Source organism: Pyxicephalus adspersus, chromosome 5 (assembly GCF_032062135.1).
Source record: "Pyxicephalus adspersus chromosome 5, UCB_Pads_2.0, whole genome shotgun sequence".
Classification (NCBI taxonomy): domain Eukaryota; kingdom Metazoa; phylum Chordata; class Amphibia; order Anura; family Pyxicephalidae; genus Pyxicephalus; species Pyxicephalus adspersus.
The window spans coordinates 1,934,101-1,954,835 of NC_092862.1; the positions used below are offsets into that span (position 1 = coordinate 1,934,101).

At 45.6% G+C, this 20,735-nt stretch overlaps 1 pseudogene; it reads left to right on the plus strand.

Moving 5' to 3' along the window:
• The first annotated feature begins 14,488 nt into the window (after positions 1–14,488).
• Positions 14,489–15,282, plus strand: LOC140331874 (PC-esterase domain-containing protein 1A-like; annotated as a pseudogene).
• Positions 15,283–20,735: the final 5,453 nt, after the last annotated feature.

Consider the following 20,735-nt stretch of genomic DNA (forward strand, 5'->3'; position numbering starts at 1 on the left):
GCAATCTCTCAAGGCCAATGGCTCGTGACAAACCAAGTCCAAGTTCCTCCTCCCAAGATTTCTCCTGGCCAAGGACCTCACTTCCTCGGCTGTCACTCGCCATTGCCTAAGCAACTTCAGGCACTGAGCAACATAAACCGGCAGATTGCCATGACGGACCCTCAGGCTTTTCACTGCACCGCCATTCACCCAGGCCCCCAGAAAAGGACCAAACCAATCTTGAAAAGAGGTGACCCACCTAGAAGGCCTCCCTGCCAACATGCTGGAAAAATTGAATTTAATAAATAGGGAGAAAAAAACCACCGGGTTGACCATGCCTAAGCCACCCAACCTCCTAGGTAGGTACATCACACTCCTCTTGACCACGTTCAACCTGTTCCCCCATAACAGTTGGAAAAAACAGCTGAACAACCTTGCATAGCAAGATGTTGGCAAAACGCAGACATAACTAACGTACAAAAAAACTGGTATCAGGTAGGTCTTGATCAAATCAACCCTTTTCCTTAAGGTAAGCCGCCAACCTTTCCAGCTTGCTACCTTGTTGGCGGCATCAGTAAGCCTGCACTCCCAATTTTTCAGGCCATAATCGCCTGGGCCAAAATTGATGCCTAAAACTTTGTTTTCTACACTGGGGGTCGGGAGTGTGTCCCGGAGTTCGAAACCCCTTTCCTCCTCCCCTAACCAGAAAACTTTACTCTTTTCGCTGTTGATGAGGGAACCGGATGCTTCCGCATACTGTCCCACCTCGGAGACCACCACCAGCGCCTCACCAAGCCCCTAGATGAAGACAGAAACATCATCAGCATAAGCCACCACCCCCAGGGAAGGCTCCGCCCCAGGACCCAAAGAGACCCCCTGAAGACGTCCCACCTCCAACCTCTTAATCAGGGGATCAATGGCAAAGACGTACAACAGAGGGCTCAATGGGCAACCCTGACGCACCCCGGAACCAACCCTGACGCACCCCGGAACCAACCCTGAAAGGTTTCCCCAACCAACCATTAACAAGAGGAAAGCTCTCCGCCCCTTTTTATACAAGGTTTTAATCCAGCCAATGAAACCCCCTCCCCCAGGTCATACTTCCCAAGGAGCAGCCAGAGGTATTCGTGGTTGACTCTATCAAAGGCCTTGGACTGGTCCAGCATTAGCATGTACTTTGCCCAACCTGCCGCCCTGCACCGCTCCACGGCCTCCCGGACTGTGCACACTGCAGACAGTGTGCTCTTACCTGGAACGGAACAATGCTGATTGCCTGAAAGTAACCCTTCTGCTACTGACAAGCGCCAGAACAAAATCTTTGCCAAGATCTTTCTATCCACATTGAGGAGACTGATGGGGCGCCAGTTCTCCAGCAATGTCACATCTTTCCCTTTGGACAGTAGGATCACTGCCGACTGTCCCATGGACGAGGGGAGCGAGCCATCTCGCAGACAACCATTAAAAACCTCGGCCAAGTAAGGAGCCAGAAGGGCCTTGAAAGTACTGTAGAATTCGGCTGTCCGGCTGCCATCTGGCCCCGGCGACTTCTTTACAGCAAGCCCATCAATGGCCCGGACAACTTCCACTACAGTGATCTCACTGTCCAAAATGGTCTCAAGGGTGCCCCTGTTCAAACCTGGTGTTGAATCTAAAAAACTCTCCATCTTTTCTCGATCGAGGATCTTCTCCCTGAGAAGGTTGGCGTAAAAGGAGCCAACTGCTTCCAAGATCTCTGCCCTGGATTTTACTAGTGATCCGGAGCTGTTCCTCAACCCAGTAACCAACTTAACTGCTATACCTCTCTTGCAATTCTGGTAAGGGTCAGGAGAGTGGTACTTCCGGTACTCCCTCTCCAGAACCAGAGAGGCATGCCTGTCATACTGGTGCTTCTTGAGGAGAAGTTGCACCTCAGAGATCTCCACCGCCTGAGACAAGACGGTCGAGTTCCCTCCGCAGGCCTTGGTAGGCTGAGTACTTATCCAACTGAATCCTTCTGCTAGCAGCTTTAAAAAAAAACCTGGTGATCCGCCCCTTCGCAGTCTCCCACCACCCGGCTTTGCTGCTACACAAATCCAGGATCGACTCCAGCGCCTGAAAGAGATCCCTGAAAGATTCTCACCTTCTTGTTCTCCAACAGCGTCGGATTCAGTCTCCAGATTCCCCTACCCCTCTGAGGGATATCTGAGGCCCACAGTGTCACACTTACTATACAGTGATCAGAAAACTCCACCGCCTGACACTCCGGTGCCAGCCAAGCGGCTCTCTCCTTCAAACAAAACCTGTCTATTCTACTCTGGCAGTTACCTCGCCTATATGTGAAACCCGTGCTGCCTGGATTGCATCGAACATGTGCATCGACCAGGCCTGCTTCCTTAACTATGCTATTTAAAAAAACGCTGTCATCCCAGCCGGCCTCCAGCACCTCACCTCCTCTGACCATGGGCCTAACAATGGTGTTAAAATCACCACCGAAGACCACTTGCCGGGACGTAAAAAGGAAAGGCTTGATTCTTGCAAAAAGGCACTTCCTGTCCCTTTTTGACTGTGGCGCATATGTATTTATCAGGCGTAGTTCGTGCCCCCCTGCAAGGACGTCCAGGACCATACATCTTCCCATTTCTAACTCCCAGTACCCGCCGACAGGTCACCTTGTCACCTCTTAAAAAGGACCTCCACTCCGCTGTAGGGCTCAGCCACAAGAGACCAGAAGGAAGGGCCACAGCGCCACTCCGCCACTCCCTTTTGGCAGCATGGATGTCTGCCAAGCATCCCAGCCTAGTCTCCTGCAAAAACAAAATATCAACATCAATCCTGCTGAGCAAAAATATGGCTACTTCGCGAGCCCCTACTGACCTTATGCTGGCAACATTAATGGTTGCCACACGGAACACAGCGGGCCCTGCCATCAGGGTATTTGGGGCACCTGTTTCCTTACCTTTTTGTCTACTTTGTTTCCCCTACTGGAGATCTAGTTCTTTTTAGTACTCCTGGAGAGGGATCATCTTCCATAGAAGATACTGATTCCTCCGCAACCTCATCCTCTGAAAGCGCCTGAAACCTATTTGAAGTGGGACATTCGGGTCCAGTGTCCTGTTCCTTTCCAGCGACGGGTTTCCTTTTTTTTCTTCTTTTTACCACTCCGTCTCCTGGCCTCTAGCCAATCATCATCTCCCTCCATAAGGACCCTGTCTGCCTCTTGCTTGGTGTTCCCACTCTTCCCTTTGGGGACCTGGGGGACTGGGGATGGTAAAGTACTCACTAAGGGGTCACAGGCAGGGTGGCGGGAGGAACAACCTTAGCTGTTTGCTGTGCTTGAACTGTCACCTTTGTTGAGGTGGAAGCTTGGGTACGGGGGTGAACCCCAATTTGCTGCTTATCAGTACTCACTGAAGTAGCTATCTTAGGCAGCAAAACAGTGGACAGCGCAATCATAGACTGAGATGACTCACCTTCTGTTGGTTTCGTACCCACTATACCAGGCACACTCACGGATATGCCAATTCTTGGCTGCCCATGGGCATGATGCTTAAGAGTGGCCTAGCTCCTCGCATAGATTGCATCTAATTACTGTACATTCCCTGGCTGAATGTCCAATACCCTGGCATAACGGACACTTTTTTTTACTGTACAGCCAACAGCAAAGTGGCCCTTCTCTCCACATTTATTGCATAACTTCGGTTGGTCTTGATAAAAGACCACCAACCTGTCCTTGCCCAGAAAGGAGGCCGAGGGGATATGCTGTATCACATTGTTCACCAACTTAAGCTTTATTGTAGTTGTCCACGCTCCCGTCCAGATTCCTCTACTATCTAAAACTTTAGACAAAGTACTCTGCGGATCACCAAATTTTTTTAACCATCTCTCAAGGTCACCCTGGGGAATTTGATTCATTTCTTACAAGGATCGTGATCTTTTTCATCAAAGATTGTCTGGAGATCATTTTGGGAGAGAAACCCTCCCACGCCTTGGTGCCTTTTAACTCCTTTTCATATTTCTCCCAGAAGATGTCAAGGGATTCTGGCTGCATGAAAGAGTTGAGATTGTCTATTTGTTTGAGCACCAAATATATATTTTAAATATGTCTTCACGACATTGACTGACGGGCGCCTGAGTCAACCACAACTTCCCTTGTAGGGGGGTTTCCACTACCCAGCCACTTTATTTGGACCACATTTCTACACTGGTAGCTATTCAACTCAGGAGACACTACATTAGAGGGAGCAGACACGTACTCACATTAGGGGGTTGTTACGTACTACCGCAGAAAAACTTCTCATAGGAACAACATTAGGTGCACCTCCAGCCGGTAGAGATTCCCCTTTTCCCCTAACAGCCTCTTTACCCATAGGGGCCCCAACTGCTGTGGAATCAGGGTGGCTGGATAGCACTGGGCAACTCACCCCAGGTTTGAGCAGAAACGTTTTGAAGTGTACTATCACCCAGCACCGGCACATTGCTTACTATATCCAATACATTTTCGCATGCAAACTTGTTCACTGGATGCGGGCTAGTGGGCTTGACTGCTGTACTGATTTTAACCTCCAGCCCAGCAGTTTTTGCCCCCATGTCCCCGGATCCATTCGGTACAGAAAATGACATTGATTTTACCTGCCCTGCGGCTACAGCCCCATCACCGTTTTCCATGGCAAGACTGCTCTCTGCCATTGCAGGGGCATTGGGATGTTTAACTATTTCAGCCAACAACACAATTTGATCAGCTGGGCCAGTACGGGCAGATTCCGTCGCCAAGCCTTTGTTGTGAAAAGGTGGGGCGACGTTCACCCCCCCCCCCCCCCCGACCACCCTGCTACTCACGGTATTGCGATCGTCATACACAAGATCTTTCACCGAGTCCAAGTCCATGCCCATGTCCCCAGCTGGCAACACCGAAGGAGCCCCCTCTTCAGTGCCACGGGCATCCTTAGGGACGGGATCAGGGATCTGCATCAACTTTGTAAGTCCCGCATGTACAGCACCGCAGGTCGGAACCTGCTCACCACTAAACGGTAAAGCCGTATTCCCGCCAGGGACCGCATTTTCTTTCTTTGATTTCAGAAAAGCTTTTGCACCCCGGTATTCACCCTCGGATATTAGCACTTCATCCTCCTCCGAGCTTCCCGATGCAGACGACACCGACATCTCATCCAAGTCCTGACCCCAGGATTCATCCGATGAGTACGCCGGCTTTGCCTCCTTGGCCCCATTAGGGGATTCTGATTCCCGGGCTGCAATCTCCTTGTTGTTGGACGCTGCGGCGCCATCTTTCTCCTCGCAAACAATCTCCCTTTGTTCCAACGGAAGGCTTGGCTCAGCTGTAACTTGTGGCTTTTTTCCCGTTGTTGAAGGGTCTGTTTGGTTTCTGCGTCTCTCTTCGGTTGTGCCGACGAGGGGGTGGTAGGTGATTCTCCCTCACTGTACACACGGCCCCCCTTGGCAAAAGACTCCCTGAAGCCGGGACAGAGTTGTTTCATTAGTAGGATCCTTGCTTTGCGTCTCTCTACTTTCTCTTCCAACTCTTCAACCTCATGCTTCACTTTTCCTCGTTTCGTACTAAACGTACGACTCCATTGGACTTTTTTTCTTTGCTAGATCCCGTTTATCCTTACCGAGTTTCCTTTCTTCTGCGCCAATCATATCTTTTCTTTTGCAAATTTTTTTGTTCATAATCCTTCCTAGTCTCCCCAGGCTTGGGGCCACAGGTTAAGTCCTCAAAGTTGTCAGGACCATCTCCAGGATTTTCTGTAGGAAGAGCCAGGGGACCCAAAGCAGCAGCTTCCCCAGATTCCTTCATTATTGCCGGGCTTGGGAGCAGCAACACGCCTCTCTAGTCTCTGGATCTCAGAGCACAGCACAGCCACGACCACACCCGCAGGCTGCAGGCACCAGACTTGCCCCCCCCTTGTAGGCCATTTAGACTTTCTTCTATACTTTTTTTTTGTGGCACAAAGCTGTGCTTTTTTTTTTTTTTTTTTTTTTTTTTATAGGATCTACTAATTTTTTGAGCTTAGATGCAGAGTGAGTGGTCCTTTTTTAAAAGTGTCAGTTCTAGAATAATGTAAATACTTCATTATCAAGCCAAATCCATATTCTGACATAATTGTGGCAAAAAAGTGTAGCAATCAGTCTTTTTGTGGACCAATACCTACTTCTGCAGGGGTTTCCCCACCACTCTCTGGAGAATAACTAGGCCCAGAAAAAGCCAGATTTTCGGTGACAGGTTCCCATTTCCTGCTTCTGGAAAACCTCCCGTGTGTAACAGACAATTGTTGCTCGGCGTACCTGTCGTTGGTTTCCTCAACTATTTTCTAGTTTACTTTGTCATTTAGAAATAACTCCAGGTACGCCAAGGTGTTGTGTTCCACCTCTACCTTCAGTCCAGGCTTCCCAGTAAACGGAAATCTTGGGGGCACTGGCGGAGCCTGAGTAATGTCACTTGAGCACCAAGTGCGAATATCATTAACCTCTCACAGAATCTTTGCTGGCACTTTCGGTGTCCGATGACAGGTCTCCACGCAAATCACTTGTTGCTTGACTCCACTAGCAATGCCAAGTCGCTGTCTTTATGTTCAAAAACAGCTTAAGTTGAGACACCTTTTGGGAAGCCATGGCAGAGGTCAGGGCAGGTGGCAGGCAGAGATGTCAGAATCCAGGCAGAGGTCAGGCGGCTGGCAGAGACGTGGTCAGAATCCAGGCACAGGTCAGGCGGACAGGAGTGCCGTGTGTAAATAAAAGCATCCGAGAGAGCTGTTTGATCTGGAAGCATGCCTCCTGATGGGGCTTCTGCTTCCTGTCACATGGCGTGCGTCCACCTAGGCGTGCGTGTGTTGTACTTCCCAACGGGGGCTCCAGCTCTCAAAAAACAGGCGGATGACAAACATTTGTCAGTCCCCTGTAGGTATGTACAGAAGGTGATCCGCCCAGTTGGGTCAGATCATAAGAGGGAGAAAAGGTGGCCAAGGCATAGAGAATGCCTGTAGGCCAAAGAAACCGCTACAAATCGGCCTCCTGTCCCTTTTATATAAGTCTCAGTGTTGGGCAGGGGGAATCCAAGGACATGAATGAATGGATGACCAGGCAGGTCTCATATATGAAAGAGAAAATGCATGATAAAGTATATACACATTTAGAGACGTAATTCAAAGCCTACAGAAGACATGACATATTAGGTGAAAAACCACTTAACTAAGTGTGTATTATTATTATTATTATTATTATTATTATTATTTATTATTTATTATTATTATTATTATTATTATTATTATATTAATCTGTATGATGCTTCACCAATTAATCCTTCAGGTGTAATGATTATGTTCCAGGAACGAACTAAGGCATAATTTTGCACAATATAGATATGTGTATAGAAATGTCATACTGTTATAAAAATTATTTAAAACTTAGCATGTCATTAAGGCCAGGTGGTTGTGTGGCTCGTAAGTTTACAAATCCATTTTGTCTGTAACAATCCGTTTGTCTAAAGCTACACACTGCCTTTTAATGTTTAAAAATGAACGATTGAAGATTATGAACGATATCTAGGAACGATCGTATAGTGCCGATTCTGTACATGCAATGAACTATACGATCGTTCAAAGATTTTGTACACATGGTAGATGCGATCGTTTGAATGATGCAGGAAGTGGCGTGTACCAAAGTGATATACAGTAAGTAAAATGTAAAAGTGCAAAATTTGTTATAAAAAGATTGTGTTTATGAAAGGTCAGTCATACGAACGAACATTCGGCACACTGCTAGCTATTTTGTCTGTGCAATGTCTTTCCAAGTTCTCTCAAGGAAGAAGAAAGCAGCACTTACAGTGATGTATCTTTAGCTAAATGAAGATGATGTGAAAGTTGAGAAGAAGCGGCGGGTTTGGTGTAAAGATTGGTTGTTGGACCAAGACAACAGTTTGCATGAGAATCTGCTACGGGAACTGCACCTCACATTTCCAGATGACTACCAAAATTACTTTCGCATGTCGGATGTGTGTTTCCAGAAATTACCTTCCCCAGTGGCGCCTACTCTGAAGAAACGAGATACCTTCATGAGAAAGGCAGAGGTTGATCGCCATGCTGAAGATACCTTGTCACTGAAAGATCTTTGCAGGACATGAAGTTCTCCACTAAGATCTCACCGCAAGCAATGGGTCGTTTCATAACAAAAAATAAAAGCTTTTTATTTAACAATTTTATTTGCAATTTTTCAGTGAGACTATAGCAAATAAAAGTATAAATACCAATACATAACTATTTTAACAGTATTAAAGTTGCGATACACTTGCTATAAATCAGTGTGGTTTGGAACATGAGAAGGATGAGGCTGCGGGTATGGTTAGTAGGAGTAGGTAGGGTATTGTGGGTTTATTTGGTTCATCAACCCTTTTTGTTCACCACATCGGTCACAATCAGCTCCACAGCACATGCAACCTCCTGGGGTCATCTTCCGCAGTTTAGAAGCAATGCAGAAGCCAAAGCCATCAAATTGATCATCTTTTTGGTTCAGTATGGTCATAACTTTCTGCAAAGTTCCCTTTTCCAGCTCCTCTTGCTTTCTTTTCCGTCTTCTTTTTTGGTCAAGTCATCGGAGTGGATGTTGCGGCTGGTGAACTCTCTTGAAGGTCACCGTAGGAAGTCTGCAAGAAAAATAAATAGAACATATACATAGAACATTTTAATATTATGCATTATTAACCCTTCATATGTTCTTTCAGTTTCCTGGTACACCTGAGGAATGGATGAACATTGCTTCAGACTTTCAAGATTTTTGGAACTTCCCAAATTGTGGAGGAGCAATTTATAGAAAGCATGTAAGAATCACCCCACTGGCAGACAGTGGATCATATTATTATAACTATAAGGGGTTTTTCAGCATTGTGCTCATGGCAATAGTGAATGCCCGTTATGAATTTGTTTTAGTTGACATAGGAAGAAACAGGCACGTGGTCTGATGGAGGGGGTTCTGGAAGGTGCGCCATTTCACAGGAAGCTCTACAGCCAAACTGTAGAGGGAATGAACTTTGTGTTTGTGAACCTTCATCTTGAGGTAACGGTTGGAATACTCCGCAGACTTCACCTTCCACAAATGAGTGGGATCTGTATGCCTCAATAAACTCCCGCATGAAGTCTGGGTTGTTGAATGAGTCATAGGTCATGATCTATGCAAAACATATAAAATAAATCATCAGTTAACTTACACCACTACACATTGCAATATTTAGTGTGTGTGTGTATATGTATGTATTATATAATATACACACGGACACAGTGAAGCACCTGCAATAAATGCTCGTTCATAGTGAATGTTCTGACCATGCGCGATCACCCAACGACCATACACACTATAGTGAACGATCGTCGCTCAATCATATCTGCCGGGACGGTCATTCGTTTCCAGCGACAATCCTCGTTTTGTCTGCGTCATTGAGCAGTCGTTGTGCACTTTTTTTTTGTTAACGTTTATCGGACGATCGGTCGTTTGTTTCCAACGATAAATATTGTAAGTCTGTATGTAGCTTTAAGACTCTGCCTTTTTGCATCATGGATAAATATTCCAAGCCATAGAATTGTAGAACTGTAGGATCATATTTGTGTCTTGTGCCCACATGATGGCATATGAGGTAAATAATTTGAGGTATATGAGGTTATAATTGGTGTTGGTCGAATATACGATTCACCAGCTATTCGCTCGAATAGACCAAAATTATTCGGATGATCGAAAGTCGAATTGGAACACCATTAAGTCAATGGGGAAAAATTCAGTTTTTTTTGTTTTTTGGGACTGTGTAGACCTTCTACAGCCTATAAATACATTTAAAAAGACAAACCAAGTCTCCCCCAGCTCTGCGCAACACTGTACAAGTAAAAAAAAAAAATAAAAAAAAAAGGAAGGCTTTATGTTGCTGGCAAGGCCATTTTATAGGGCGGTCGAGGGAGCATGCCAGATTTTATACAGGCCTCCGAGTAGAGGCAGAGAGGGCCCCGAGGGGGGTTCCTCCAGTCCAAAAACTAGCGGCCAGGTTTCACTGCTCCATTACAAGCTATACTCAGGCTTCAGACAGAGGGCCCTAAGGGGGGGGGGTCTTTCAGTAAAAAAATTTACCCTGGTACAAGTTATTCACGCCTCACAGGAGTGGGGACCATATTGGTAACTGGCATCTAGGGCTGGGTGTAGTGCATCATCAATGTCGCCCAGAAGTCTACGATTTTAGTGAAAGGAGTACTGACAGGCGGCAGCAGCAAAAGGGAGGAGGCGATGGGCCCTGAGAGGGAGCGTGGACTGCATTGGTAACTAGCATCTAGAGCTGGGTGTAGTGCATCGTCAAGAGCTAACGTAATCGTGCACCATGCTTTTCATCTGTTCTCGATGGTTATGCCCCTGCACTTCACTTGTTTGAAGTGGCCGCATCAGGTTTCGCCAGGCATCCAGAAAACCCCACCTGCTTTGGCCTACACTTTTGGATGTGTGCGGCCTGCTGCCACTACTGCTGATGCTGCTGCTGGCGCCGCTACAGGAGGATAACGTGGAGGCAGTGTCCGCCTTACATCCCTGTGTGGAATGTGAAGCGTGGAACTCCTCACACAGCCGGTCGCATAGTATTCTGCACAGGCGGATGACAATCTGCTGCAGGGGATTCAGTTTGTTCCCCCAATAAGGGCGCAGGATGGTGCAAGGTCATGGACTCTGCCTATTTTAAAGAGAACCGGTCATTGACAGTGTGCTTGGGTGTGCTCCTGTGTTTAGATTACTTACCTACTATTGTCTTGTTACCAATAGCAACCCAGCCTGATTCCTTACGAGAGAGGCATTGGGAGCATTACATTTCGGACATTGAAAATCCTATTGTTCAGGCTGCACATCTAACGTTGCAGGCCTGAACACTTTATAGGCTCTATGTAATAACATAAACTGCGATTCTCTCCATACCTCATTTACAATGGACTTTCTGACAGTCAAGTAACCTTGTATAACTATATCAACAATCCCCGGGTCAGGAAAATCTTTTTGCCATAGTCTTACATTGGAGACTGATAGGGGTTTAACAAAAGACGGCAACAGATAGGCATGTATATTAGATATACTCGGCGGGGACAGCGTTAAGAGCCTGTCAAAGCCACTGGAGCCCAAAAAGTCTACATACTGGTGAACCAAAGATCTGAGGTAGGATATCGCCTGACTATAGTACAGGGGATGGAGTGCCCACCCAGGAATACCATACTTGCTTTGCAGAGCCGATAGGGGTAGTTTAGACATATCCTGTCCAAAGAGATCTTTAAAATAAATCAAACCTCTCTTTCCAAATTTTAAACGCTCCATATTCCTGTGCCTGGGGGAACTGGGGATTGCCACATTATAGGAAGATATTGAGAGAAACGGAAAGGAAGTTTAAATTTTTGTCTAATCACCTTCCATGTAATTACCGTATCCCTGATTTATTAAGTTATGGCGTAATGATGGTGGAAGCGCTGCCAATCTGCAATGCAAAAGGGCGCACAAATTCCATGGATGAGACATAGCACTTTCAAGGGATAGGTTGGAATAATAGGAAGAGCCTCCAAGCCAGTCAACCACATGTCTGGTTATACAGGCCAAATTATAGAGCCTGATATTTGGAAAGCCAACCCCTCCCTCCGTCTTTGGTAGATATAATTTCAAAAGCGAAATTCTGGGGAGTCCACCCGCCCAAACAAATTTTGTAAAGGCTCTGTTAAGAGCATTAATATCAGCATGGGTGAGTAACAGAGGCAAAGTCTGCATGGGATACAGCAATTTAGAGAAGGACATCATTTTCACCAAATGGCAGCGGCCCAGAAAAGATAGTGGTAGGTTCTCCCACATCTTCAATTCCTGCATTATTTTGGTGATCAAAGGAGGATAGTTCAAAGAGTACAAAGAGGAGGGCATACGGCCAATGTGCAAGCCTAGGTATTTTATAGATTGTGAAGCAATTTTGAAAGGAACCTCCGCTTTCCAGCGGTCAGCAACCGTCCCAGATCTGGCTAGAGAGAGAATTTCGCTCTTTGCAAAATTTATTTTAAGGCCCGCAAAGCTTTCGTATGTACAGAATAATGTTCTAATAGCATTGCTATCCCTTCTAGGATCAGATGTGAATATCAATATGTCATCCGCAAAAAAGGCGGTTCTCAACTCACCATCATGCACCGGAATACCATGCAGAGATGGGGTGTTATCCAAACAACTAACCAGCGGTTCTAATGCAAGGTTGAATAGGAGGGGCGATAAGGGGCATCCCTGCGTGGTTCCTCTGTACAATGGGAGGGGACCAGACAGGAACCCAGGTGTAAGTATATTGGCCTTCGGGGATGCATACATCGCCGCCAATAAGTTCAGAAATGAACCTCCCAGCCCAATGTGGCGAAGCACCTTAAAAAGCCAAGTAATATTCACCGTGTCAAATGCTTTTTGCGCATCTATTGCAATTATAGCCAAATCAGGATCGATCTGTTGCTGCTTCGCTATCTCCAGCGCAACCAACACCTTCCTGATGTTAGCCACTGCAGACCTGCCCTGTACAAAGCCCACGTGTGTGATAACCCTTTGAATTTGTTCTTTAGTAATAGGGGCATTTAGTATCTCCAAATCATCTCGTTGCAATCTGGGCATATCAACAGATGACAAGAATACAGAGACAGCTGTCTCATCCATAACTGGGAGTGAGTATAAATCCTGAAAGTATTGCACTAAATATCAGTTCACCTCTTTAGACGAGGTAACCAGAGCACCCTCAGATGATCTTAGTTTTGGAATATGAGTTGGTTTATATTTTGCACGAACCAAATTCGCCAACATTTTACCTGACTTATTACCGAATTTATGAAACTCCAAATCTCTATACTTAGATTTCAGTTGTTCATATTGGTATAGCCTTAAGTCCAAATTGATGTTTGGAGTCATGCCAAACCTGTCTAGCAGTTGGGGAGGGATTGTCAGTAAGCGCCTGTTGCGCGTCTCTAAGATTGCGTTGAGCAGACAAAAAATGAGAGAGAGTCAGCTTTTTCTTTTTGGTCATATAGGAAATAATCTGTCCTCTGAGGAAGGCTTTTCCAGCTTCCCAAAAAAGTATTGGTTCGTTCCTATGAGCTGCATTATGTTGAGTATATTCTAGCCATGAGGACGTTGGCATTCCCTGGAACTCAGGATCTTTACATAGATAAGAGGGAAAGCGCCAAGGTAAATAATCGCCCTTGGGAAAGCTGTCCCGCATTGTAACAGATATGGGGGAATGGTCTGATAACGCCAAAACATGTATTTCCGGTGACTTTAATCTCTCCAGGACTGCATCTGTGCAAAATAAATAATCCAAGCGAGCTTGCGCTATATGGGCCTGGGATACAAAGGTAAATTGGCGTTCCACAGGATGGTACTGCCTCCAAACATCATTCAGAGACATGGCTTGGACAAAATCAGCTAGTACCAGGTGGGAAGAAGACTTGGCAGCATTCGGAGTCGGAGTAGATTGTCTATCCTCCGATTGCACCATAACAGAATTGAAATCTCCCCCAACTATTTTACAGGGGGTAGGGTCTTGGGCTATCCAACTAGAGACTTCCTGAAAAAAAGAGGAAGAAGGCGAATTGGGTGCATATATATTATAGATAGGTCAAAATCGGAAAATTGGATGATCAATTTCAGAATGCGGCCAGCTAAGTCGCATTTAACTGTTTTGATCGTACCTTGGAAAGACCTATGAAAAAGGATCATGGCTCCTGCCTTCCTATCAACAGAGGGGGTACCATAAACCTCCCCTACCCATAATTTTTTCATTCTATGGAAGTCATTGGCCCCCAGATGCGTTTCTTGCAGCAGGATAATATCTGCCTTCAATCTTTTCAAATGACGTAATATGGCCATGCGCTTAGTAGGGAAACGCAGCCCTTTAACATTCCAGGAGACTATTTGCATACCAGATGGGTACGGGGTTTATACATAGCCGTTACATACCTACTAAAAAAGAATATAGGCATACCAGGTGAATACCAAGAATACATGCACGCTGGAGGCTTGTGAAGAAAGGGATGCGGCGGCCATCTTGGAGGGGGTAGAGCGGATCTTATCCCTCTTCCCCATGGTATCCTGCTGCTTAGAAGAGGAGGACAGCTCCAGAAATCGATCCATCCATGCGCTGGTAAGTATGTGCTGAGATGCGGGCGGGGGAGCGGTGATAGTGCCGGCTCATCAAGCTGGAATCCCGGAGGCGAGCAGGAGCCGGGCTTACATGCTGCCTGCTCGTGGGGCGCCGGAACCGGAAGTCCCCTTCTTTACTTTTTGCCTGAACGCTGCTTGCCCTGACCTCAGATTATCCCTGACCACGTCTTCAACGTCAACTTCATCTTCATCCATAGGTACCACGCTTTTTTGGATTGAATTTTTGTATGTTAACCTGGAACTGAGAAGTGGAACAGCGGACCCTCTGTATATGTCGAGGGGATGAGATGGGAGACACCGGTATGTGTAACGGGAACCGAGAGGTCCTGGATGACCACATTGAGCCATGAGGTTATTCAGCTCTGCAGACGCCTGGAGACTTCTCAACAAGTATGTGGTCATCCTGGAAGACTCCATTCAAAGATCCGTCTAAAAAGATCTTGTGAAAATACTGCTGAATCATGAGTTTCTGACTGAGAACCAGCTCAAAAGGAAGGGTGAGATGCCATTTGCAAACGACACTTTGGTGGAAGGGGGATGTCTGGGTGAAATGCACAATGGCATAACTTATCGCAAAGTGCCTCAGTACAGATGTGACCATCACCTGGTTACGGTTCTATTTCCTGACCCGTGTCTATTTGGAGTACATAGAGTGTGCCGGCTGACTTCGAACAGGGACCTCAGCCCGACCTTGTCGGCGTCGTCATCAAACTCGTGTATCTCAGATGTTACCAGGTATCATGACCAATCACTGGAAATGTACAAAACCAACCTGAACCATATGTTTATTTGGCTCACCGAGGTGCTGAGCCCCGAATGTCTGGTAATATGGAACATGCCCATGCCTGTTGGGTTCAAAGCTGGTAAAGTACTAGAGTACCCAATTCCTAATGTGTGCTGGGAAGTCAAAGGGAATTTCTAAAGCGCCACTCTGGCAGATTTGCACAAATTTGATGTGATTTTGACATGCACTTCCACTTCTGCTTCGAGCTGCGCTCTAGGGTTAAAGATGCCTTTTGGGTTAAAGATGCCTTTTGGGTTAAAGACGCCTTTTGGGTTAAAGACGCCTTTTGGGTTAAAGACGCCTTTTGGGTTAAAGACGCCTTTAGGGTTAAAGACTTGCATCCTGATGGCTCATAATGCTCAAGCCTGGGGCGTGCAGCCTCCAGATCAGCGCCAAGTGAGACCTTTCCATACCAAGTGCTCCTCCTGTAGCCCCGTCAAGGCATGTTGTCTATATTCTCGGCCAGATGAGAAAAATGGCCCAAGAGTTTGTTAGTTAGTTTTCCTATACAAAACGCACTTCCTCCAGCTCCTTCTCCAGTAATGCTTCTTGCATATAACCGCTCTTCTCATCTGCCCTTTAGTCAGGAAAGAATTCCCTGTAGATTTGAGCCCAGGTTCCTCCCAGGCTACACTTCTTTTAATGGAATGGCATCTAGAACTGGGTACTGGGGAGGCAGCAGCAGTAACAGCATAAGGAGGAGGCGGTGGCCCTGAGACGGAGCAAGGATGGCATTAGAGGTTGAGGCCATCACCTATATGGACAGTGCAGAAGCTGTAACTATTGGAGATATGAATGGATGAACAAGATTCACACTGTCCATACCTACTATCTAGCGAAACCACATGAAAGGGAACGGGCTTGGTGGAATTAGCGGGGAAATACAGAAATATTTTTCTGGCCTTGGGAATATATAGCAAAGTGGGTTGAGAATAAAATATCTGTATTTTTGGGGAGAAAATACAGAAAAATTTTATTGCCTTTTTGGATAGATACCAAGTGCTATCAGAATAAAATATCTGTATCTGAAATGCAGAAATTTTTGACTTTTTTGATAAATAGCAAGGGGGATCAAGAACGAAATATATGTGTGGTGTGTGTGTGTTTTTTTTTTTTTTTTTTTTTTTTTTATCAAATACAGATATTTCATTCTGATCCCCCCCCCTTGCTATCTATCAAAAAAGGCAGAAACGTCTGCATTTCTCTACAAAAAATACAGATATTATGAATTGCAGCTCCGTTACAAGTGATATAGGATCTCAAAGTAGATAGAGGCAGAGGGCCCTGAGGGAGGTCCTCCGTTAAAAAATTACCCAGTTACACAGCTACATTGCATGTTATAGGCCTCAGAGACAGAGTAGAGGTAGAGGGCCACGAGGGGGAGGAGTAAAAGGAGATGCCGAAGGCTGTGAACGTGTTCTTCCCATCAAGGTGTCAGCAGGCCGTGCAGCAGTTGCCGACAAATCAGCTCACTCTGCAGTGGGGGTGTTGGAAGTCATTGCCGATCCAAGCCTTCTTAATTTTAATAAAAGTAAGTCGGTCTACATTTTCTGCGGAGAGCCGAATCCGCTTGTCACTCACTACGCTCCCAGCTGCACTGAACGCTCTTTCAGATAACACACTTGTGGCTGGGCAGGCAAGGATCTGAATGGCATGTTCTGCCAGCTCCGGCCACTGCTCAAGCTTGGATGCCCAGTGGGTCCTGGCTTTGCAGGTTGCAGATGTCCCATGCAGAGCTCAGGTATTCCTCCACCATGACTGAGTACCGCAGCACAGTGTCATTGGCAGTTGTTGCACGACTGGCTTCTTGCTTAGGCTGTAAAAAGCCTGCATAGTTTGGCTTAGACGACCTCTACTGCTGCTGCCACCCATGCCGCTTTGGCTGCCATGGCTGGTGGAACTGCCATAGGGATCCCTGCTGCTGCTGGCAGACGGAAAGGCTGAGCACAAGTCCCTTACAAGCACTTCTTGGTAGTGCTGCATTTTAGGTCCCCTGTATTGGGCCAAGATGAGTTGTTGTATCTCGGGCTTGTAACGTTGATCAAGTAAAGTAGCAGTCCAATAGTCGTCAGTCATTTTTTTTTAGGTGTTGTATGTGTAAGCCGTGTACCAGCAAAGCATAATTACAACAAGGCTCTGCAAAAAAAAGCCGGGGGATTGTGGAGCACACCATCGGGCTGCTTAAATCACGGTTTCTGTGCTTGGCACGGGGGTATCTCTCATTTTTACAACTGTTTATGCTCTCACGGACCAGGCAGCGCAGAAGCCACTTGTGCCAAACTCCATGGCTAGCCACGCTCCTCCAAAATCTTTCAACCTGGAAGCAATACCCAAAACTCAGAAAAACTTTTTTTTTTTTTTTTTTTTTTAGGCTGGGTCTGTACGAACGGTTTTAAAAATGCATGTAAACATTCCTATTGTGATTATGAGTTTGCCTCTAAACTGCTGGAAATTGTCTATGCCGCATTTTACAGAGATTATACAAGAGTTTACAGAAGGTTGGTCAATACAGATATTTTGACCCTGAGAACTGATTTCCGCAAGTACAGGAACTAAAACTGAGTACACAGTGGCCCATTTTTCTGCTGCAGATGTAATAAATAGCAAGGTGAAATCTGAACATGGACACCTTGATTTTACCTATCATGGTGTTACATCTGGCACTCTTGGTGGGCAACACTGTGCACTGCAAGAGGTACTGGATGAATCTACTGATGACAACGCCTCCATTCTCCAAGTGGCCTGGGCATCTTATGTAACTTACGCCAGTACCTAGAAAAATTTTTATAGCAACGTTTGATTTACTGAAAGAAATATTGTGGCCTCTTCTTACCCGCCACACTACCACCATGCAGACCCTTATTCCTTCAGAACTACGTTTGCGGTGAGTACAAAACCACCTGTGCTAGTAGCAGTCGCCTTGCATATGAATTGTACATTTCATTTTATATATTTTTTTTTTTTTTTACAACCAGTTTTTGGCTACTGGTTACATTTTTCCTTCCCTGCACTACACCTTTCACACGGACAAGGCGACCGTTGCTAAAGTGGTTCAAAAAACCTGTAAGGCCATTTGGGAGGAACTCAATCAAGTAATGCCCACACCCACGGAGCAACAGTGGCGTAACATCAGCCAGGGAATCCTCGCCAATTGCAACTTTCTAAACTGCCTACAGAGCATGGAAGGTAAGCACATCCGGGTTAAAATGACACACTGGCTCCAAGGATTTTAACATTACAAAATTCTTCAGTGTTGTACTTATGGCTATTGAGAACAGCGATTATAACTTTGTGGCAATTGATGTGGGTTCTTTCGGTGACTCCACTATTTTAAAAGGAGATCGGTTAAGGGTCAACGATTCCTGGATGGTCAGTTGGAAAATACCCCTCCAACCTATTTGCATATGGTGAGGAGGCAATGCCCATTGTTTTAGTGGCAGATGAGGCATTACCCTAAGAAAGGTCTGGACCAGAAAAGGAAGGTATTTATTTACCGACTACGTCGAGCCAAGCGCACGTTGGAATGCGCATTTGGCAATCAGAAATAAATGGTGAGTATTCTGCACTGCCATCATGTTGCGCCCAAACCAAGTGGATAATGTGGTGAAAGCTGCCGGTGCCCTCCACAACTGTCCATCAAAACGAGACCACCAACTTTGATGACTGTGAGTGAGGACAATGGTATTGGCGACATTGACTGGCCTTCTACACGTGCAAATACAGCAGTTCTGACTTTAAGCGACAAATTTGCAAAGTATTTTGTTTGATCTGAAGGAGAGCTTCCCTACCGGTACTCCAGACTAGAGCATAACCCAGTGATGGCAAACCTTTTAGAGATAAAGTGCCCAAACTGAAACCCAAAACCCACTTATTTATGACAACGTGCCAACACAGCAATTCATCCTGAATACTGAGGTTTTAGTTTAGAAAAAACAACCACATTAACTTATTTTGTCTTCAAAGAAAAACACAATAGCTTTCAATGATACAAACAACTTTTTATTGAAAGGTGAAAAAAAGAAAACTTTGCATTTGGCATTTATTAGAACAATTAATGTACGGTAATCCTTGCCTTTTGTATGCATGCTGATAATTGGTCCAACCTTGGCTCATACTGATAATTCAAAGCTCAAGACAGCTGCTCACAAGTATAAAAGGATCCAAAGTAAGGAAAGCAAACCCAAAATGTTTTCATTGACAATCAAAAAAGTATACAAAATTTATCACTTACTCAAAGGAAGAAGCATTAAAGATTCTAAATAACTGTAGATATCACAATTGACATCAACAGATCCTCCTTAATCTCGCAGCTGAATTCTAATCGCCTTAATTGCTATGATCTCACGATTGACACTTAAAAGATCCTCCTTAATCTCGCAGCTGAATTCTAATCGCCTTAATTGCTATGATTTCACGATTGACAGCTTAAAAGAGCCTCCTTATTTGCGCAGCTGTAATCTAATCGCCTTAATTGGCAGATTCGCGCCCCCCTATTGCTCATTATTATGAAGGCAGGAATCCGAGTGGCAGTGAGAAGGCGAGTGTACGAGCGCACTCGACTCCAGACCGCGGTAAACCGCTTTCACTGGTCGCGCTTCCAGCGATCTCGGATTTTATTGATGAATCAGGGGCATTGTTACTATTGACTACCACCCTCAAGTACTGTGAGCTGTGAACATTGTAATTACACTAGGGCTTTCAGGAATGTCTGAAAGTTAGTTCTTCCCCCATGCTCCCAATATTGTAAAATATTTATAAACTATTTGCTAAATTAGATGTTAGCACAAAATATGACATATATACAATATAGGTCATGGCCTGGCATTCTGACAATGCAAAGGGACATAGCAACATAATAGGTGTCTTTAGGATATGACTACTGTTAGTTGTATTACAGTAATGACATTATGCATTACCTATTAACCAGCCCTCAGGCATTTCTCCAGAGATGAATTTCTGGTAGAGGGCTGTCTGACGCAGGATATAGGCATCATGGCATGATCCTGAGAAACCTGTGCGTGCACTCATGATTCTCCTGTTGTCATCACAGACTATTTGTACATTCAGTGAATGATATCGCTTCCGGTTGCGAAACGAGATTTCCTGCAATTTAGGAGCCTGAATGGCCACATGAGTGCCCCAAAACATTCGGAAATTCCGCTCGCCTGAAGAAATCTACCTTGACCTTCCTCCACTCCTGGCACTGCCTGGCTTCTTTTAGTTTTTGGAGCAATTTTCTCTTCCAGCAAGCTGTACATTTTATGGATGACCTGGCGAGACAGGCGAAAACGCCTTTTGACATCCTGGTCACGCAAACTTTGCAGGCGGCTACGCTCTAAGAAGATGCGTGGTGCCCGTACTGTTTGCGAAGTGTGAGCTTGCTCTTCTGTTTGCTGCTGCTCTTCTTCCAGCATCAGATATGTGGTGTTTAATGCCACAACAGCAGTTGTGAAGAGCAAATCAAGTTCCAAATTTGGATCCATGACAACAGCAAACAAAATCCTTGAACATGCGCACATTTGAAGGTGCGTGCTTGCACGTGCATTTGCGTGCGTGCGCCTTTGAATCCCTATAAATTTGGACAGAGTTTCTTAGTCATTCTGGTCATGCAAACCAAAACTTGCTGAAAAATAAAAGAAAAAACAGAAAAAGAACAAAGGAACAAGTAAGAATACAAGAAGCTCACCACCAGGCCACACCAAGCACAGAAACCGTGTGCTCCACTCAACGTCCCTCTACTGTGCTTTGGGAGGCAGAGGCAGGATGTTGATGCACCTCTGGCTCGAGTTCCTCTGGAATGTCCCAGGAA